Below are 23,532 nucleotides of genomic sequence, written 5' to 3' on the forward strand. Positions count from 1 at the left end.
ATTGCCAAAGTAGTTAGCAAAGTCCTCACAAAGTGCCCAAGACGGACAGCTAAGAGAGTTTATAGGAGGATTTAAGACGGAGTTTATCACAGAAAAAAGTGCTTTAGGGGTGTGATGGAGTTTCTCAATCAAATCAGTAAAATAGGCAGCCTTAGTTTTCTTAACCGTATTCTGATATGACAATATGCAGTCCCTTAAGATCTCGTATGAGACCTGTAGTTTATCTTTCTTCCACTTCCTTTCCGCTTTTCTGCACGACTGTCTCAGAGAGCGTATACTATGGTCGATCCATGGCTCTGATTTAGATGCAAGTTTAGATTTAAATGCCTTGGAGGAAGCAGTAAGACTTAAAATATCTTCTCAAGCCGTATTTAAGAGGGGAAAATGATGCTCCACATCTAGATCAGGTAGTGGGGATTCGGAGAATTGACGAATAGGAATCCCTACCAAAGCGCCATGGCCTCTGGCCACCTGAGCTCTCTTACCTGATGAGACGGGGCTCACACCGGGAGGTCCATCACTGCTATTCCGCATGACCCGCTCAGTTATTATTGGATAACACTGGGAAAGCGTGCCCAGTAAGGGACGCTGCGGAGCCCACATCATACCCCAAAGGAGTTATGTGGAGTACAATGCTGAGCCGTAGCCCGCAAGGAGAAGGGGGCTCAGTCCCACTGCAGGGAAGGCTCTCCCAAGGGAAAGACACGGGCTTCCCGTAGGAGCGACCGTGGAAGAAAATATGGACCAATATTTTGCAGGCATTTTTGGTCACTCATATGGCCCAAGCCCAATACTGGTTCTCAAGGATTCAGCGGCAAGGGGCCTGATGCCAGACTTTCCGCCACGTCCGGCACCGAGGGCGGTGGAGGACTCACAGAGTTTGCTTCTGGAGAATATGATCGCCGTAGCGCAGCAAGCCGACAAGAGACGGGGCCTCTCAGTGCTTCTACCCGTTTGAGGTGAGAACACAGGAGGAGACCGGCTCTACACGTAGGCTATAGAATCTAGTGAACGTGTTGGGTGTCGCCCATCCCGCAGCTCTACAGATGTCTGACAGCGAGGCGCCACGTGCCAGCGCCCAGGAGGATGCAACACTTCTAGTAGAGTGTGCTCGCACCCTGAGCGGACAGGGCACACCTTGTGCTTGGTAAGCCAAGGTGATGGCATCCACTATCCAGTGGGCCATCCTCTACTTGGAGACAGCCTTTCCCTTCTGCTGGCCTCCGTGACAGACAAAGAGCTGATCTGAGGTTCTGAAGCTTTGAGTTCTATCCACGTAAATCCACAGAGCACGGACGGGACAGAGCAAAGCTAGGGCTGGGTCTGCCTCCTCCGGGGGCAGCGCTTGCAGGTTCACCACCTGGTCCCTGAAGGGAGTGGTAGGAACCTTGGGCACATAGCCAGGCCGGGATCTCAACACCACCGGGGTATCACCCGGCCCAAACTCTAGGCACGATTCGTCGACCGAAAATGCCTGCAGGTCCCCTACCCTCTTGATGGAGGCCAATGCAGCCAACAGCAAAGTCTTCATAGACAGAATCTTTAGCTCTGCTGACTGCAAAGGCTCAAATGGGGCATTCTGAAGTGCTCGGAGCTCCAGAGCAAGATCCCAAGAGGGTATGGAGGGGGGGCGAGGAGGATTTAACCGTCTCGCCCCCCTAAGGAACCTGACGACCAGGTCGTGCTTCCCAACCAAACATTCTACATGGTCGTGATAGGCGGATATTGCGGCAACATAAACCTTGAGTGTGGAAGGCGACAGCCTACGCTCCAACTCTTGCAGGAAGGAAAGCACAGACGCGATCGAACATCTTTGGGGGTCTTCTCGGCGAGAAGAACACCACTCGACGAACAGGTTCCACTTCAAGGCGTAAGCCTGTCTTGTAGACGGTGCTCGTGCCGAAGTTATGGTGTTAACTACCTCTTGGGGTAAGTCACCTAGAACCTCCGCGTCCCGTCCAGGGACCAGACATGAAGCTTCCACAGGTCTGGACATGGGTGCCAAAGGGTGCCCCGTCTCTGAGTCAGAAGGTCCTTCCTCAGAGGAATCGGCCAAGGAGGGGCTGTCGTGAGGAGCATAAGTTCTTGGAACCAGGTCCGGTTGGGCCAGTGCGGCGCCACCAGCAGGACCTGCTCCTCGTCCTCCCTGACCTTGCACAGTGTCTGTGCAAGTAGGCTCACTGGAGGAAACGCATATTTGCACAGCCCCTGGGGCCAGCTGTGCGCAAGGGCATCCGTGCCGTGTGTACCCTCGGTCAGCGAATAGAACCACTGGCAGTGGGACGTTTCTGGGGAGGCAAATAGGTCGACCTGTGCCACCCCGAACTGTCTCCAAATCAGCTGAACCACCTGGGACTGGAGTCGCCACTCGCCTGGGAGCACAGCTCGTGAAAGCTCGTCGGCCACACGGTTGTGCACACCAGGGACATAAATGGCCCGAAGCGACCTCAGACACTTCTGACTCCAGAGGAGGAGATGGCGGGCGAGTTGCGACATGCGACGGGAGCGCAGACCACCTTGTCGGTTGATATACGCAACGGTCGCAGTGTTGTCCGTGCGGACCAGTACATCTTTGCCCCGTAACCGCGCTTTGAGGCGGCTCAGAGCAAGATGCACTGCTAGCAACTCGAGGCAATTGATATGCCAATGCAGGTGCGGGCCCGTCCAAACCCCTGACACTGCATGCCCGTTGTACGTGGCTCCCCAGCCCATGACAGAGGCATCCGTGAAAACCACAGCGTGCCTGGACACCTGTTCCAGGGGCACTCCGGCCCGAAGGAACGAGGGGTCTGATCATGGACTGAAGGACTGGCGGCAGGCCGAAGTGATGCTCACCTGGTGAGTGCCGTGTTGCCACGCCCATCTCGGGACTCGGCCATGTAGCCAATGCTGAAGCGGTCTCATATGAAGCAGGCCGAGCGGTGTTACTGCCGCAGCGGCTGCCATATGCCCCAGGAGCCTCTGAAACTGTTTCAGTGGAACCGCCATCCTGCCTTGAAACGTGTTCAGGCAGCTCAGCATCGACTGGACAAGCTCCTCCGTGAGGCGCGCTGTCCGTTCGGCCTAATCCAACTCCATACCGAGAAAAGAGATCCTCTGCACAGGGGCGAGTTTGCTTTTTTCCCAGTTGACCCGAAGGCCCAACTGGCTGAGGTGTCTGAGCAACAAAACACGAGATACAGCGCTGGTGACCATCCCTCGGTGACAGGTAACCACCGCATCCAGAAACACACAGATAGAATGTCATCTTGTAAAAGACGCAAGCTCTATCTGTGTTTGCTCTTTCAGAAGGACGCTCTCCTTGGTGCTGAAGCACGCAGGGGGTGGGGTCGCGGCGACACAGTCAGGGGGTGGGTGCAGCCTGACGTGGATGCTCTCTCACACAAAGGCGCTCTCTTACCAGCCGTAAGAACGGCTTTTCAGCGCTCTCCACCTAGCGCACCGAACCAGCTGTGAGAACAGCCTTTGTGGTTGCTCTGACAAACAACAAAGAGAGATGATCCGAAAACCACACGACCCGCTGCTGTGCCGTCACACCAACACCGACTGAAGAGATCGCTTCCGAAAGGCGGCTTCCGTCTTCAGTCAGGACTGCGAAGTAGTGAGTGATATCTGGCGTTACCATCTACCACTCGGCTCCGAAGCAAAAGGTTGATTTGATGCAATCACCTGTGTCTCATTTATACCCGCACGGCGTGGCATGAACACCTGGTGCAATCATTGCATGCCAATGTGCATTGGCTCGTTTTAGTTACACTCGAAGTAGATTGGCTCTCACGAGCGAGATTCCTATTCGTCGGTACTCCAACGTGGCGTCGAGAGTGACCGACTGAATGGGAACTGGTGCAATAGAAAGCTGAGAAAGAAACATTTTAAATAAAATAGGAAAATTATCAGAAATTGCAGAGTTGATCACATCAACATCAGTTACAGATAGGCAATATGACATAATTTGATCCAACATATGACTATGAATGTGTGTGGGACAATTAAACCACTGCCGAAGGTTAAAAGAGTCAATGATGTTTAAAAAATCAAAGGTTAACCGCTTAGAAGGGCAACATATATGCACGTTTAAATCACCTAAAATAAGAAAGCAATCATACTTAGTGATTAAGTCAACTACAAATTCTGAGAACTCCACAATAAAATCTGTGGAGGCCAATAGATTAAAGCTATTACCACAGGTTTAGGCCAATTCAAAAGTAAAACAAGGGCTTCGAAACTTGAGAGAGTGGTGATATATAGCAAACGACATTGAAGTCGGAACGATTCTTTAACGATCACGGCCAGTCCACCGCCTCTGCCAGAACGTTGAGGGGCGTTGTAGAAGTAATAGTCAGCTGGAACTAGTTCAGAAAAAGGACTTAGGTCTTCTACGTTCATCCAAGTCTCCGTGATAAACAGAAAGTCAAGGGCATGATCTGTGATGAACTCTTTGAGGATGAATGTCTTGTTTACCAAAGAACGAGCATTCAACAGCGCAGATTTTGGAGAGCATATGTCATATGCGAAACCGCTGCTTTTCCCAGAAAACAGAGGTTAGCAGTATTCGCGCCCTCATAGTGCGGCCGTTTAATAATCCGTGACTGGTTGTGTTCCGCTAGAACCGGAGAGTAGAGAGAGTCAGGAGCAGAAACAGGGGAGACCTTCGCGATTTGCCTGAGCCAACGCAACGTCGGGGCTGGCCGAAGCAGCGCCGTGAAGTGGTCCGACACCATAGCCAGTGATCGAGGTAGAAAACTGAAAGCAGTCAGGCCACCAGCCCTCTTTATTCTGATGATCCCACCCTCGCGACTACCGCGTCTTCTCCAACGCTTTCTTGGAGTCAAGTCAAGTCAAGTCAACTTTATTTATATAGCACTTTTAACAATGCAGATTGTTTCAAAGCAGCTTTACAGTGTTAAACAGGAAAATAATGCAGCATAATTTTATTCAGCCGTCTAGCCATTCTGGAGAAAACGGTTATGTCATCAGTTCATTTCAATTATCATACAGTGACAGTGTGGGCTTTAGATCAGTAATTAGATCAGTAATTTAGTTTATATGGTTAATTTAGTTTAATAATTAGATTTATTTTGATATTTAGTTGAAAAACTTAGAAAAATTGTAGTGTCCCCAACTGAGCAAGCCAAGCCAGAGGCAACAGTGGCAAGGAAACCAAAACCCCATCAGGTGACCTAATGGAGAAAAATAAACCTTGGGAGAAACCAGACTCAGTCGGGGTGCCAGTTCTCCTCTGGCAAATTAACAAGCAGTGTATGATTATTATTCTGGAAACTTTACAGTTCAGAGGTCATAATAGATTGGAATATTCGAAGGATAGGAGGCAACACGCCGGAGATGGGTTTATTGAGGCTGATGTGTTGATTAAATAATTATTAAAGTGCAATATTCGAAAGATCGGAGGCAACACGCTGGAGACTGGTTTATTGAGGATAACATATCGATTTAACAATTATAAAATTGTAATATTCGAACAATCGGAGTCATCACGCCGGAGACGGGTTTATTGAGGATGCCGTGTCAACGATGCAATTTCAGGGGAGTCTAATTGACACTGCAGACACTTCAAGGTCATGTGTTGGTCTTTTCTGGGCGCAGGTCCAGCATCTGATCTGGATACGGCCCGGATCCGGCTGACTGCAGTAAGAGACTATCATTAGCGTAGATGCCATTCTTCTGATGATGTCACAAGTACATCAGGTGTTATGGGAAGCGTTCCCGGTTCCGGCTGACCTAGTTAATGCAGCCTAACAATCATTTAATTGAAAAAGTGTTTTATGTTTATGCCACAGTAAAGAGATGTGTTTTTAGTCTAGATTTAAACTGACAGAGAGTGTGTCACGGTGTGACTTTTTCCTGGGGCGGAACCATAGTGGCAGAGATTTGTTCCGCCCGGATCAAACACCACTACTTCCGGGTTCCCGTCCCAGCGCCAAAATCATAGAAAATCGGCGGCAGGTGCTCAAATGAACAGCGCGATCTCCAGATTGGGTGAAGGGGAGGCAGGAGGAGTATAAAGAGGGCTCCCAGAATTCAGTTGGGAGTCGGTCGTGGCAGCGGTCGTGCACGGCCGCGGCTGTTGGTTCCGGGTCGGGCTCGGGCTGGGCGTGGTGGTGGCCGCTTCCAGCTGTTGCGGCGAGAGGATCTGGGCATCTGGGCAAACAAAGGATAACACGAGGTGGATATTGTGGACTGAGCGATCAAAGATCCGGAGAGCTATAAAGAGAAGAAAAGAGACGAGGCTGAGTATAATACAGACTGAGTTTTGCATTGTGATTCAAGTGTCAAGTGTGTGTCCGATTCTGAGAAGTTACATGCAGGACAGTTGCCGGAAGTGCTAATGAGCAAATCCCTTCGGGAGAGAGAGCACAGCGGTCAGGACGCGAGCCAGACACTGGAAGAGAGAACAAGACGAGCACACGGGTTGATCAATGTGTGAGTACCCTGAGAAACGTATACAGTAACAACTTCATCGGAAGTTTATCATCTGTGAGCCTTGTGACGTTGAAACTAGGAAAACGAGTGGCCCCACCGCGGAGAGTGAGCGTGGGAGAGCCAGAGACGGCGGACAGTGAAAGCCGCCGGGGTGGTGTAGCAGCAACGTCCTTTTCGTTGGTTCTTCGCTATACCAGCGCTTCAGCGATCTCCACCCCCCCCCCCCCCCGAGATAAACGACGCGGGAAAAGTGCTCTCTGGACCTTAAGTACACCTGGTTAGTGTGTAGAGTGCCGTGGGTGAGTCAGCATCTTGACTTTGAGAGTGTACACTTGGAATCTGCTGTGTTGTGCTGTGTGTGTGCGTGTCGTCCCAGAGACCATTATCCAGGCTGACCCACTCTCTGGGGAAGGTACGATCCCGAAGCTGGCGGAGTAACTAGCCCTAACCATTCACGCTGTGAACCTCACCCTACTCTCTGTCTCTACGGGGGTAGCACGACCGGAGCCAAGTAAGCACTCTCTTGAATAGCCATTGATACGTGCTTGTGTCGGAGGAAATTGTGTGTGCGTGTGCAGGGCCCGAGGAGAGGAGAGGGGAACGCTACATACTCCCGGAGCAAAGTCATACTTACCTGCACTTACCTATGTGAAACCACCTAGAGAAGCGTCCGATCCAGCACCACCGTCGTGGTCAAGCCCCCTTGAGCCGCCGCTATCACGGAGCCTGGAGCAAGGAGAGAGAAACGGATGAATCGTGTCTACGGAGTCTGGGAGTGATATCCATTGAGCAAAGTCATACTTACCTGCACTTACCTGTGTGAAGCCATCTAGAGAAGCGCCCGATCCAGCACCACCGCCGTGGTCAAGCCCCCTGAGCCACCGCTATCACAGAGCCTGGAACAAGGAGAGAGAAACTGATGAACCGTGTCTACAGAGTTTGTGAGTGATATCCTTTGAGCGAAGTTATACTTACCTGTATGCCAAACAAAAGTCCCAGTATTGACCCAGATCCAGCGGATGCCCCGGAGGTACCGATTTCTATGACACCGGCCCCTTGATCCATTCTGAAAGGAAGCCGTCGGAGCACGCCCGAGAGAGAGAGGTACCCCTGTCGCCCCGTTCCCCTGTACTTACCCGTTCTACCCCTGTGTTCAGGAGAAGGAGCAAGCCGTGGCGTAAATCCCCCGAAAGGTCCGCCCTGGGAAAAACAAAGAAAGAGACAAGTGAGCACATAGCAGGACATGGAAGCCAAACATTGAGAAAAAGGACGAAACAACTTATCTGAGGTTCTCCTGCGGAGAGAGCCGGCGAGCTCTGAGGCGGTGTCCTCACTCTCCAGTCCTCTTGGATTTTAGCCCCCTCACTTCCCCTTCCCCCCAATTTTAAGTAAATGAATAAAGACTTGTAATTTTAAACTTTACTCCAGTGTCCTCGTGTGTCTGGTCGTCTGGGGTATCACTGGGAACCTCCCCGAGGTGAAAAATAAGGGAGGAGCGGGACTCACGCGGTCCGCTCCGACCTGTGACAAGTGTGTCTGCTTCCCGTACAATGTTAGGAAGACTGTTCCAGAGTTTAGGTGCTAAATAGGAAAAGGATCGACCGCCTGCAGTTGATTTGGATATTCTCTGTATTATCAACTGGCCAGAATTTTGAGACCGCAGTAGACATGAGGGAGAATAATATGTTAAGAGCTCGCTCAAGTATTGGGGAGCTAAACCATTTAGTGCTTTGTAAGTAATAAGCAAGATTTTAAAATGTATGCAATATTTAATAGGCAGCCAGTGCAGTGTTGACATAACTGGGCTAATATGGTCATACTTCCTGGTTCTAGTAAGAACTTGAGCTGCTGCGTTTTGGACCAGCTGGAGTTTATTTATTTAGCGAGCAGGGCAACCACCCAGTAGAGCATTACAATAATCTAACCTTGAGGTCATGAACGCATGAACTAACTGTTCAGCATTTTGCATTGAGAGCATGTGCCGTAATTTAGATATATTTTTAAGATGGTAGAATGCAATTTTACAGATGCTAGAAAAGTGGCTTTCAAACGAAAGATTGGTATCAAAGAGCACACCCAGGTTCCTCACTGACGACGAGGACTTGACAGAGCAGCCATCAAGTGTTAGACAGTATTCTAGGTTACTACTTGTGGAGCTTTTTTGTCCAATGATTAAAAATTCAGTTTTTTTTCTGAATTGAGTTGCAGGAAATGACTGGTCATCCAATGTTTTATATCAGCTATGCATTCCGTTAATCTTGTGAATTTGTACGTTTCTTCAGGGCGTGAAGAAATATAGAGCTGAGTATCGTCAGCATAACAATGAAAACTAACGCCATGCTTCCTAACGATATCTCCCAGTGGTAGCATGTACAGGGTGAAGAGCAGCGGTCCTAGCACTGAGCCTTGCGGTACTCCATACTGAACTTGTGATCGGTGTGACATCTCTTCATTTACTGCTACAAACTGATAACGGTCACATAGGTATGATTTAAACCATGACAAAGCAATTCCACTAATACCTACATCATTTTCGAGTCTATTCAAAAGAATGTTGTGGTCGATAGTATCAAATGCAGTGCTAAGATCGAGTAACACTAATATAGAGATACAGCCACGATCCGATGATAAGAGTAAATCATTTGTAACACTGATGAGAGCAGTCCCAGTACTACGATACGGTATTGGAGGAGCGACAAGAGGTTGTCGCCTGAGGTGAGCCGGGATATCCCGTAAAAGAGTTCCATATGTGTGGTCGGCTACAATGCCCAATTTCGTGCCCAGAACTGCGTATGTCCAGAATAGTCTGACGGTCATATGTGAGAGACTCTACGTAGTTGTGGGGCAGGAGAGCACATAAAAACAGCCAACTAATAAATAAAGCCGAGGGCATACAGTTCGTCTGGTATAAAGTAGTTAGAAACGTGAATCCAGTTCAGTTCATTCAGTGGCCCTCATTTATCAATCTTGCGTAGAAACGGGCGTATATATTGGCATAAGATTATGCTTACACTCCTCTCACCGCCTGATTTATGAAGCTGTGCGCACCTCTGAAATCCAGGCGTACCCAATACCTGCCTTTGATAAATGCCGCGGCTGAAAACGATCGTCATTAGAATAACACGCCCCTATATATTCAAGTCTCTGCCTCCCCCACGCCCTCATTTTACGACATGGACACTCGGAAGACGGCAAAGAATCGAAACTTCTATGACGTGGAGATCGAGACCATCACCAGGGAAGTGGAAAAAAAACAAAATTGTTTTATTTGGGAGTTTAAAGAGTGGGATTAAAGGCGCCCACAAAAAGGTGTACGGTGGAAATCCAGTTTAAATTGCTGTTTGGATGAGAAATTACCTATCACAATTCATTATTTTACAGCACGTGTTTTGAAATAATATGCTTTTAATTTCGTATAACGTCACATGTATTGGGGTGTACAATAGTGATGATGATGTGATGTGGAGTACCATTCATTCACATTAATATAATTGCATGACAATTTGTAAGATTCTTCTTCTTATTATTATGATTTGTATTATTAATGACGCTTATTGTTATTTAGAAGAAGAATGTCGTTATTATTATTATTTATTTTATTATTATTTAAAAGAAGAAGAATGTTATTTTTATTATTTTGTCAGTCTGAATTATTTTCAGTACCAGTCCGTGCGCAGCATGCCGGGCCTAACCAACATCAGGTAAAGCGCGTGATCTGTGATCTTAATCCCGTGCGAATCGGCCATGTCTGTAATATGTAAAGTAAATATTCCCCCGCAAATTAGGCTACCATATTTCGCCAAACACCGATGGTCCCGAGATATTAGTCCCGTGCGAATCGGCATCTCAGTGATTTGGCCGGGATTAGGCGGATCGTATATCATTTTTGCAAGGTTTTTGTATCCTGTGCACATTTTAATCTTTATCTTTCATGAAGAATGGAGCTAGGCTGCATATAATGCGCACCGTTATGAATTCCCGTGCGGCCGCACGGATTTCTCGATTACTTTCACTTTAGAATGAGCACATTTGGGAGTAAATTGCTTGAATGGTGTGTTTAATATGATTCTTAATGAAAAACACAAAAACAGAACAGTACAATGACAACTCGCTTAAATGGGCGCTTTTGGATTTAGCTTTGAAACTGAATCTTCCGTCGTATATTGTTATTATATTGCTCAGTTACGTTTTTAATTGCGTCTGTTCTCCAACTGAACAAAATTATTTTTATTACTATAAAACAATCAAAATGATATAGATACGACTGTTTATAATTTCATACAGCTATATCTATAAAGAAAAAACATTTTCAAGTCTTTACATCATATCCGGGAGATAAGTCAGTAAATTCGAGTAAAATCACAGCTTATCCCGTGCGAATGCGCCACGCAAAATTCAGATGTGGGGGAGTAATTTCTAAATCACACAAGGTCCCCAGATAATAGCCTACTTATCCCGTGTGAATAGAGCTTTAGTTATTGTTATTGTTGTTGTTGTTGTTGTTTTTTTACAGTGGGACATAAAATAGCATATCTTTGTCAGTGCGTTTTGTGGTGTTAGGAATTGTTTTTCTGCGCATTTTCGCCCTAACTGGAAAACGTGCGTACACCACCTCCTGAGCTGGCGTAGGATTTGAGCGTGCCGTACGCCAACGTCCATATTGATAAATCTCAAAGTCACCGTGGTTTTGGGTGTACGCTGGAAATTTGCTGTACGCACTTTTGATAAATGAGGGCCAATATGTGTAAAATAGTTCAGTTTGTGTGTGTGATGTAAAAATAGGTCAGATCCAATCCAGTTCAGGAAAAAAAAAACGGGGAAAGGTAGGGAAATTATCGTGAGCCAATCCAATTCAAATAAAGCATTCACTCTGCTCTGTCAGTGGGTTACCAGGCAATGTAGCACAACAGGTCCTCTGGCTGACGAAGAAGAAAATCTCTTTGGATTTGGCTCGCCATCAAATCTTTGTCCAATGTCAAACTTTTTTTACTGTAACATAAAACCTGACCAGCCCAACAGGTCATAAGAATATCATATTATTCCATCAATACAAATAATTCAAATAACGCTATACAAAACCGTAAAGCACAACGTCACCACTATGTTATTCAAACAGCTTTAAATGGTGGCAGAACAGGCATTTCATACTCACTACTCGTGTTATACAATGAATTTTACAATTTTATTACAGACAGCATACATTCATATTTCATTATTATCAGTTGCTAAACAATACATATTCATAACTTTTTCCATGTAACTGTCGACTCTCCAATGGCATTAAACAGCGTACAATCAAACAAGTTCAACAAAATTAGCCAAAACTCACCAAAATAACTCATTCAGCTGTGTCTCCGATGTACCCCAAGCATGTGCCTTCCTTATGGGCCTAGTATATGCTTTGAATCTTAGATACGCCAAAGGAACTGAAATACACCTTTGAAGTGTTTCAGAAAGTATTTTTAGAGCTCGACGTTGGAAATCTCACTTCAAAGGTTCACAACTTAATTAATAGTAAATTAATTGTTTAAAATCGTTTCTAACTAACCCTTTAAGTGTTCTCAGGTGGTTGTTAGTTAGTTAGTTAGTTAGTTAGTTCACCCAAAAATGTAAATTCTGTCATTAATTCCTCACCCTCATATCATTCCAGACCCGTAAGATCTTCGTTTATCTTCACAACACAAATGAAGATATTTTTGATGAAATCCGAGAGCTTTCTGAACCATCCATAGACAGCTGTTTAATTAACACTTTCAAGGCCCTAAAGGTAGGAAATACATTGTTAAAATCATCCATGTGACTCAAGTGGTTCAAACTTAATGTTATGAAGTGACCAGAATACGGTTTGTGTACAAAAACAAACAAAAATAAGAGACTGACACAGAACAAAATTGTTGAATAAAGTTTTTATTTTTGTTTGTTTTTGCGCACTAACCCAGATAGCAACATTGTGTCGGCCAAGATCTGGCCCACATCTGGCACTTGTGGCATACTGATCTGGCCCACATGCTGCGTGGAATGACGGCCCTTGAGTGGCACTGCATGAAAAGTGGGATTTTCGACCCCGTAAACGCCTGTATACTCCCAGAAATCTCACTAATTTTCGGCAGTTTTCGACAATTTAGAGGCAGCGAACGTCGCGTTCGTCTGTGCCACAAATTGTCGTAAACGAACCATGACGTAGGTGGAGAGCCCCCCGCTGAGAGAGCCCGCGGAGGTGCGACGCCTCTAATTTGCATATGAATAGCAGCGAAACCAGAGAGTCAACGGCCATACTTGAATTTACTCACTCACTATTGGCTGAAGCCACTACATTTAAAAAAGAAAAATCCCTCGTGATTGGTTGGCAGATCACTGCAAACCAATCATTATTGGCCCCCCTGGCTCATTATAAATGTAAACCCCAATAATAATAATAAATATATAATTTATGTTGTAATAATTTGTTTTATATTAATGTTATTGTGCTATGAAGTATTCATACCATCAAGGAATATATGGGAAAATTATACGGACTGTGCCGTTTATTCAAACAAGGGGCTTCATTTAAAAAACACAGCGGTTTACTCAAAGAAAGAGCTTTATTGTTAAACACACAACTATGTACAGTGCAGCAGTAATGTCTCGTAATGTAATGTAAAGTTCGTCGAGCTCCAGGCTGCGAGAGGGTGGTGGCCGCACAATCCATCCAGACACCCCGTCAACAAAGCCGTCTTCCTCGTCAGATATGAGTTCAATGGTCGCGGACTTCCAAATGTCCACCTCATCCAGCACACTCGCTTCCAGCAACTGTAATACAATCCATAAAGACAATAAGCAACCTGAAAAATACTCACATTGACAAAAAACGGATCTAATATAATAAATCTTACCCTTTTTCTTCTTGATCGACTCCGAGCTAAACTTCGTAGTTTCCGCCTGCGATGTAAGTTCAGGTTGTTTGTATCTGAAGCTCCGGCGTGTCGATTCATAATACGTCTTACAGGCAGCTGGAAAACAATTAAATGAGACTGGTATTAATAAAAACAGTCACAGTAAAATTAAACAAGGAATGAGAAAAACAGAAGTTATACTGAAGTTACACACAATGTCGTCTTGATCAGCGGTTAAATATGGACTCGCGGAAATCGCTCCAAGCAGATAAGAGCTCACGGCTTCGTTATGAGGCGAGGATAGTCTGTGAAAACAAAATGTGCAGTTTTAAGCTCGGATCTATTAACGCATCCATTTCCTTATACAGCTGAATAAAAGCATATTCTTTAAATCGTAACGTTACATTACCCATGCTGTGTTTCATAGCGCCTGCAGTTTGCCTCAGAGTTGTGAAGACGAAGACAGCCTCCTGAAAATGAGTCCAAAAAGTTTGTCACGTCCATGCAGAGATTGAGTTGAAGACGGTGTCCTGTCATTGTTGATCGCGAAAAAGGAAAGCAGCAAAAAACATAGGAAATGTAAAAAAACAAAAAAGCTTAAAGCTCGTCTTCTACGCGTCATGGCCATGACCTCGACCTCGCACGTCATTGGACTAGGGCTCTAATATGGAACGCGCTCGGGGCCAAATCTCTTTATACGAAACGCATGACTTAAGACCGTTTCAACACGCCCTGTTTTCCGCGTCAACGCAGCAATTTTTTACGTGTTTCTTTTGTATGTGTAGACACGCACATTCTGGTCGTGTAACAGGCATACACATACAGTCGACGCACAGTTTTAACATGTTAAGAAGACACATTTGAACATGTTTCTTAACGCGCACATTCTGTACATGTCGAAGTGTAATTTTTTTTTTTAAAAGCAGACTTACCTTTAGATGTAGCCTAGGCTATGTATATTAATATAAGATATTAATTAATTGCTTAACTGACTACTGTGCTAGAGTAAAGTAGCCTAATGTTGCAATGTATATTAAGTAAATGCTTAATATTATACAATTATTATAATTTATCTATATGGGTGTTTGTTTGTTTTTTAAAGTTAGGCTATATATAATTTCTAAAAGTATAGGCTAATTTACACAGCACATATTTATAACTGAAAACACACACACACACAACTTTATTCACTTTCACATAATAATATTTTTGTAATTTGGTATTTAGTTTGTTGTATAGTTTGTTTATACTGTTCTGTCTCTGTTTTGTTTCCAGGAACATCTGATGAGTGATATAATAAAATGACTTCATTATATTTAAAATATGTTTTGATATTCATTTTATTTATATTATTAATATTTTATTTACCCATAAACGTGTCTTTAGGAAGCCATAAGTTATAGAGACAAGAATGACTTTTGCCATTTAAATGCCACATTAATTTACTGAGGACCCATACAGCCAATGATCATGTGTGAAAACACTTATACATAAATTGATCACTTAGAAATCAAAACTAAGGTTTGAGAAAGAAAGAATATGCATACAACAAAATATATTTTTTCATAGCAGCTTCAGTAACAAGTTCAAAACAAATTCTGCTGTAAACCGGCTCTAACAAGCCAATATAATGTCAATATTCAGCTTAAGTGACTTCAGTGTTGATTCAGTTCAGTTGATTTCAGTTCAACTGTAAATTCTTCAGTTGTGCATATTTGTGTGTAGTTAGATATATGCAAAAACAACATTTTTGGAAGAGTTAAAATAGTTTTGCACAAAGTGTTGCTTTTGCAAGAGATGTCTGATGTTTTGTGTGTTTTGTGTGTAGAGTTACAAGAAATGGAGCCATATTTTCAGAAATTGTGTGTAAGCAATTAGATAAAACTGTAAATGAATCCAGTTTATTTTAGTTCAGGACTCATAGTCCAGGTGTTAGTAATCTGTGCTTAATCTTTGTTCCAGGCAACAATTTTTTAACTCACGATGAACTAGATTAAGGCCTACTCTTGGCATAATTTAAACCCTGTCCAGGAAACCACCTCTTGAAAATCTGCATTGATAATTCATAAAATGTGGTGTGAGCTCAATTTAAATGACAATTACAGAAAAACACAATCTGACTTAACTATAAACACACAAACTTGTACTTTTCACATTTATGATTAATAGCCATTTAAAAAATCATTCACAGTGCAGGGTGGAAAAATTTATTTTGGTATGTAAACTGTATGCTTTACTTGATTTATTTGTGTGCTTTGGTTCATTGTCTTGCTGTCTTCACTGCTGTCCTGTATTATTTTTTTTTTTTTTACATAACATTGGTTATTGCTAATGACATATAGAGTAATTAATCTACACTGTGAGCCCGGACAAGTTGAATCTACTTAAAAAATTGGAGCAAACTGGTTGCCCTAAAAATGTAGTAATGTGAACTAAAACGAGTACATTTAACTTAAATTTAAGTTAACATTTTAACTTAAACTTTAAACTTGTTTTAGTCAAAAAAATTCAGAACCTAGTTAAAACTCCCCCTGCTGCTACTCTGATTTGCATTTGTGTAGCTCACAGCATCTTCATTTACATGATAAAGCCTCCCCTAGAATTAAGGGGAGGGGGGGTCATGGGGGGACAACTGCCAAGCAAGGCCCACGTCAATTTACGACAATTTACGGCAGTTTTCGGTGTTGCCTGCAAATTGCCGTGCACAGTCGTAAACCTGAAGTTTCACGGCAATCTACAGTGTCACATACTGACGAAAATCCCACTTTTCATGCAGTGTGGACCACTTTTGCCAGATCTGGGCCACAAGCAGGCCAGAGCAATGCCACATGTCAGCCAAGAGCAAAGAAATAAACCAGAACTGGACCTTATCTGAGCCACAAAATATTTGTAGATTAAATGTGGACAAGTTGTGTTAACAAACAGAATCACTGAAGAGAGAAGAGAACAGAAAAAGAGACGAGCAGAAAGACAAGAACTACAACCGACTTCAGCCACAGCCTTAGATGAAATCAACTGAAGATAAAAGAAGACATTAAATCTCTGAAGATCTCAGCAGAGGAGGCTTAAACAACTCCACAAACAGCATTACCAGCTTCACACATTACTAACCAGACTGACTTTATTTCTGTTATAGGACTACAGATGCTCTTATTGAGAATTAACAGAAGTTTAACTCTAATGTGTTTCATCTGAAGTCAACATGACAGTGATCAGTGTTTCCATTAGTTGGGCTCTTTACTCCTATTAAGTGTCTTCCTCTTTTGGCTTCTGAGAATGTGTGTTGATAAAACACATTTGAAGTAGCAAAGGAAGCTAAAGAGAAGTGTCATCAGGTGAATATGATTACCTGGTGATCTGGGAATGCGGTGTATTCTTAGGTTTTCTCCAAACAAATTTTTACCGGTCCAATCAGCGAACAGAGGGAGTGGCTGAGAACGATGACGTTGATGTCGTGTGCTAGTTTGAATTGTAGTTCAGTAATGGCGGCGGAAAAAGATGCGAGCGAAGCCATTCATTCAGTTGTGGCACCGCTGCCAAATATCCAGAAGTTAAAGCCTTTCCAGCTCGCTCCGTTAGTGGTGAAGGAGAGGAGTCCGGGGAGTGAATTTCGAGGGGGGATGGAGTTCTAGTTGAAAAAAAAAAAAAAAAAATGTTTTTGTTTATTTTTTATTAAAAAGATTTCTATATTTTATCCACTCAATATTCTACAATATTTTAGCCACATAAATGTAACGTAAAAAAAAACGTAGCGGGATATTCTGTGATAATGGCTACGCAATGTCGACTTTTGTGATTGGCCAATACCGGCAGACTGCATCCAATGGAAATGCGTCTCCATCGGTGCACGTTATGGGACGTTACAGGTAAATGATCTGGAATGATGAACTGTGATTTTGACCAAAAACACATTACTTTAAAAGATGCCATAACAGAAACTTTGAAATGGATAAAGCTGTGTTAACGTACCTCCAATTATCCTGTCTATAAATATAATAATAATACATAAATTATCATCTAAAAAGGATCCGGCCGTCTTGCCTGAAAAGAGCTCGAATTTCGTTATGTATCAGATTCAGAAATACATGCGAGATATACACAAAACACACTAATGGCGACCCATGCTGGTCAAAATTGGAAATGCAATGAAAACACAGGCCAAGCATGTAATGATACCTGAAATATAAAATAAGGATAAAAAAGGGATTTAAGGGAATAAAGAAAAAAATAAATAAGAGCGGTAAAATAAATTCTATTGTTACAAACAGAGGTGACACGGAGAACTGATGACAGGGGTTAACAGAGTTTATTGACAGGACCAGGTAATGAGCAGTTGTAGTGGGTAACGGCAGGGTAATCCAGTGGAATGTCAAAGGTGATCTTATACGTCTGGGTTGCAGGATACACGGAGAGCAGGTCGATGGAGGAATGGAGCGATGGAGACACGGAGCCAGGAGACAAGACGAGGAGACACTCAGGAGACTAGGAGAACAGGTGGGTAACACAGGTGAGTCCGTTGTTAGCAATAGCAAGTTCGTGTACAAACGATACCGGACAAAGACTGAAGCTGTGTCTCAAAGTGAAGGGTGCGCACTTCGAAGGCCGTGCACTTCGAAGGCCAGGCCAGGCCACGCCTTCGAAGTGCACGAAGGGCGAACCGAGGGACAGGGTTGCCAGGTCTGCACAACAGAACCCCTCCAATTGCGAATCAAAAGTAGCGGAATCACGGCCAAAATGTGGCAAAATATGCCAAAACGCGGGGGCGCCCGGTAGAAATATTGCTAAAGTAAAGACAACTTAAACCTGTGGACTATAGGCTACAAACAACCCACATCAACAGTAAATGCAGCCCAACTCCAGACTTGGCAACACTGAACCGAGCGTTCTTGAATGGGCTAGCAGGTGTGTGACAACTGACAGCGGACATTCACAAGGAGATTTTAAATAGAGAAATGGAGCAGAAAAGTTTTTTTTTTTTAATTAGTTTTATTGGATTTTGACACGCTTCAAAGCCTGCGACGATGGGAGACAGGACCATAAGCACGTAAATCGGTAGCCTATGGTTAAATATTAAATCGTTAGGCTAAGTTGCAACTATTGTTTATTATGTTAAATGTAACTGTTAAATTATATTTTAAACATTTATACATTTATGTCCAAGTCTTTATTTAAGTACTTATTTTTATTCAACTCGCATCATCTCAGATGCATTGAAGGCCTACTTTTTATGGCATGGCAGCCGTCGACCGATTCAGGCCTGCAAACCTGCGGACAGTGGAAATATGAACTCATCCCAGATGAAGATGATGTCCCGCTGGCACAGGCCTGGTCTCTCTTGTGCATTATTCCCCATCCCGGTCCAGCTCCACCAGCGTCTCCCGCTCAGCTCAATTAAAGTGTACATACAAATGTGTTCTTCTGTTTTAGCTGTTAGTTTAAATTTCTGTTGTTTCTGATGTTAAAACTTAAGTTATATTGTAGGTCTATGAATAGTTGTAAAAAGTAGCCTTCTTTAAGTAATGTATAGACCAATTTATTTTAATTTACACATTTTAATTTACATGACAAGAAAATATATGAATGAACGTATGAACATATATGAATTTGTTTAATGTACAAATTATAACTTGCATTACAAAAATAAACAATGTACAGAACAAGCACTTCTCTTTTATTTAGCCTATACACATTTCAAGTTAACGAAAATGAACAATAGACAGCAATTACTTTGTTTCATTTACAAATAACTTGCATAAAAATAATAATAATAATATAGAGAAATTGTTCTGTGCATCCCGGCCACGACTTTACATTCAGCCTTTGGAGGAGACTTTCGGTAGCCTAATAGACCGTCGTCAGTGAGCGACATTTATTCATTCATAAAAAATACTTAATTTTGCAGTACAGCTAGTAAAGTCAGCAGTTTTCGTTTATTTGCATTTTGACTTATAGTTTTGAGTGACAGATGTCGCATTTGATTTAGCCTATTTTTGTCAGTGACATTGTATAGCTACAGTGTTGACAGTATGTGTAAGGAGGAGTCAGAGGCAGTATTAGAATCCATGTGCTGAAGTTTATTAAGTGTAGGCAGCAGACTGAGAGGGAATAGGCAATGTGCAAAAACACTGGTAGATGTCCAAGGGCAACAGAACCAAGGGGTATCCAAAGGCAGAAGATGAGAAGGCAGGCGTGAGGGTCAAACTCCAGAAACAATCCAACAGGCAGTCAAAATCCAAAGGGGTAGAGACAGATATCAGTGAAGGCAGGCAGAGGTCATACACAAAGTAATCAGACAATGAATAGAGAATGCTTGGTAAGGCAGTAGGACTGGCAATACTTCGCAAGGCTTGTTTGGTCATGCCATGCTTTTAATGGCCGCCAAACAGGAAGTAACCATAAGCTGTGTCCCAATTCAAGGGCTGCATCCTTTGAAGGCCGTGTCCTTTGAAGTGCGTGGCCGACGCGGCCTCCAAAGGACGCACCGAGACTCGTTTACAGTGGAAGGTATAGCGGATTGCGTCACCGCGGCGCAACGAAGGCTGTCCCAATTGGTAGGTCCTTCGAAGGATCCTTCAAAATACGGCCTGCAAATGCGTCCTTCTTTTCCCATGAAATGAAGGATAGTTGGATGGATGCTTCGCAGCCTTGCCTACCCCAGAATTCATTGCGCGCCGCGACGTCACATTTTTGAAGAGAAATTGCCAGATTACACTTTTAAATGCTAGTATTGTGTTTCAATTTACTCCAGTAATCTAATATATCTACTGATAAAAATAAAATGTTGACTAAATATGTTACCAATATACGATTTTATATAGTTTACTACATATTTAGTGGTTTTGTTTTTAGGCAGTTGAATATAACTTTAAAGTCCAGTATAAATGTTAATTTCAGTTCTCTTCAACAGCAGCTGTCAACAGTTGCTAAATATTACTAATAATGTAACGAAATGCATTTACTCTGTATTTGAGTATAATTGTGAAGTACCTCAGATTTTTATTCAACTTCATCTCAGAGGCAAATATTGTGGTTTTATGAAAAACTTACTTTTTACACATGATTATTAGATTTCGTTATTAGTTATCGTTTAAAAAAGAATCTAAAAATAAAATACACTGTCTTAAATAAATATGTCTTCTAGATGTGGGATAGGCACCGTTGGTCTTGGAGGGCCGCTGTTCTGCAGTCAGAGTTCAGCTCATAGAACAGTTATGCATGTTAAAATATTTTATGGTTTGATTTGAGGATGTGAGGTAATTTAATTTATTCTTCCCTCTTTCTGAAAACATATTAGCTACATGGCAGCCGTCGAATAAGTCAGCACTGCAAACCTGTTGGCAGACAGTGGAATATGCACTGATCCCAGATGATGTCCCGCTGACAGAGGCTTCACCAGGGTCTCCCAGCCCAGCTCAATAAAAGACTACATAAAAACATTTTCTTCCATCTGTTTTATGTACTGTTAATTTTAAAATGTATTTTGTTTTTCTAATCTTAAACGTAACTTATGTAAATAGTTGTAAAAAGTACTGTAAATAAAAATGTATAGAACAATTTATTGTTTAATTTACAAATGAATTGACATAAATGTACATAATTATTTATTTCATTTACAAATTATAACTTGCATTACAAAAATAATATGTAGAACGATAATATTTAATTTACACATTTTAATTTACAAAACCAAAATTTTAGTTCTCAACAATCTCTCAAGAAGAGAAAACAATCAGTCCATTCTCTCCCTGCTCTCCTCTGTCTGTCTCTTCATGTCCTCCCTCAGTATCTCCATCAGCTCATCCTCTCAGTCTCTCCATCAGCTCATCCTCTCAGTCTCTCCATCAGCTCATCCTCTCAGTCTCTCCATCAGCTCATCCTCTCAGTCTCTCCATCAGCTCATCCTCTCAGTCTCTCCATCAGCTCATCCTCTCGGTCTCGTTTCCTCTTGGTGGAGTTGCTCCTCATCTTGGTCATCCTCTGCTGAACTTGGCCCTGGTGTGTCCTCAGGGATGGAGGCAATGAGGACAGTGGGGTTGTCCCAACACCTCATTCATGAAGACAAACCATGGCCAAGTTTCCCAATTCCTCACCTGTCCCAGGACACTTTCAATACTAAGGCAGAGGAAATAAACATGTCACTCAATAACAAACACAACAGCACAATACATTTCAGTAAATATGTGTCTGTTAACTTGCATACTTTGTTTGTTTGTTTTTAAGTTGTAATTTTTTTTTAACCTGCAAGGCAGGGGTGCAATCTTAAGAAAATTTAAAAAATATGATGCATCAGTAGCCTACAAACATACAAAATACTCCAGAAATCATATTTATAGATACTCAAACTCTATATTCTTTTTTTTGTGGGGTTTGTATAGGATAAAGCCTCCCTATAGCCTACCTACACAAGAACCTATGGAAATACTACAAATGGGTCGTACTCCAATCCACACTGGCCGAGTTTTTCGGCCCGGTAAATAAATACTCATTTGCTGCCCTCATTTTAATAAAGCTGTCATCCATAAAACTTCATCCATAAAACAAAACGAAATATTACATCAGATCACGTAACGAATAAAGCCGTGCAGTGGTAACACAGAAATAAAGACCACCGGCTTTTAAAACGTTTCGTTGGTTATTTGAGTAAATTAAAAAACACAATACTTACATTTATAAGTGTATTCCTCGGCCGCGGGATGGGCAGAGGAATACACTGCGAAGGATCCACTTGTTCTGGTTGGTTCTATCCTTCGCGGCCGGGGAGAAGGACGGTGGGTAGGGTTGCCAGGTCTCTGCAACAAAAGTAGTCCAAAACTGCCAATGCGATTTTCTCCATCGAGCGGCCAAATTCTCCACTGGAGTTGTACGTTTGGGGGTGTTGGAGCGGCAAAATCGTACTTATGGGGTAGAAACAAACCCGCGGAAATAATTTTTCACCCGCGGAAACAACTTAAAAGTAGCCTAATTCGGCTGAAAAGACGCGGACTTGGCAACACGAACGGCAGGCTGCATTTGAAGGCCCCTTCAAATTGGGACAGCCTTCGTCGCGCTGCAGTGACGCAATCGGCCTTCAAATGCGGCCTTTGAAGGATGCAGCCCCCGAATTGGGACACAGCCATAGAGTGAGAAGAGGGAGTGGCACACAGTCAGAATTCAGGAGAGGGCTCCCTCTGTTGGCGTGGCGTTACAGTATGATAAGAAAAATAAATAAATGTGAGGTAATCAAATAGTATTTTATTTAAAATATGCACACTTTTCACTAATATGTCAAAAGTGCAAAACGTGTCTTATAACATATTTAAATAAAAAACTGCGAAATTCCATAAAAAAATTAACAGTTTACAACACTGTATTTTTACTGTGGGTCGTTGAATAATACTTCTATCATAAACGGTAATCAAATATTAAATGTTTAGCTACTTATATCTCACCAGGCACATCAAAAATGATGAGTCGTTTTTATTGTTATAATAATGATTTTTAGACATGTCAAAAATCAATTCATATAGTGGCTGTAGGTAAAAATAGTATTATTTTAATTTTAAAAGTGTTTGTTTTCCAGTAGATGGCAGCAATCCTCCACTAAATCAAAGCACATGTTCACATTATCATCATGAATAAAAATGAGAAATGTAAATCTTTTTAAAAAGTGGATTTTACATAAAATGTAATAATAATAATAATAATAATAATAATTAATTACATTTATATAGCGCTTTTCTAGGCATTCACTCAAAGCGCTTATACATAGAAGGGGGGAATCTCCTCAACCACCACCAATGTGCAGCATCCACCTGGATGCTGAAAAAAATGTAGCCATTTTTTATATGTATTTATTTAAATTATTACAAATTGAGGCAAATAAATAAAATAAATACCATAAATCCCCCTTAAACTGCACAACTTTACAGTAAAAACATTAATAAAGCTTGTGATATCACGTTTGTTTGAAGAAAGTTACATTACATATTGGGGCGGTACTTATCCCCTTCAAATTGTGTGGTGGTTACGGTCCTGCTTGTCTTGTGTTTTTAGCGGGCTTAGCTAATCACGCCAATTAGAGAGAATTACTAATAATTTCCCCTTTTTTTATTTATAACAAGGGGTTATCAATGATGCGTAGGGTATATTATTAAACTAACCCAAGACAAAGTGTAGAATTCAGAAAATAATGTAGAAAAAAAATCTAATTTTTTCAAAATAATATTACTGTAATAAAGTC

This window comes from Gobio gobio (genome assembly GCF_949357685.1).
Source record: "Gobio gobio genome assembly, chromosome: 2".
NCBI classification, from domain to species: domain Eukaryota; kingdom Metazoa; phylum Chordata; class Actinopteri; order Cypriniformes; family Gobionidae; genus Gobio; species Gobio gobio.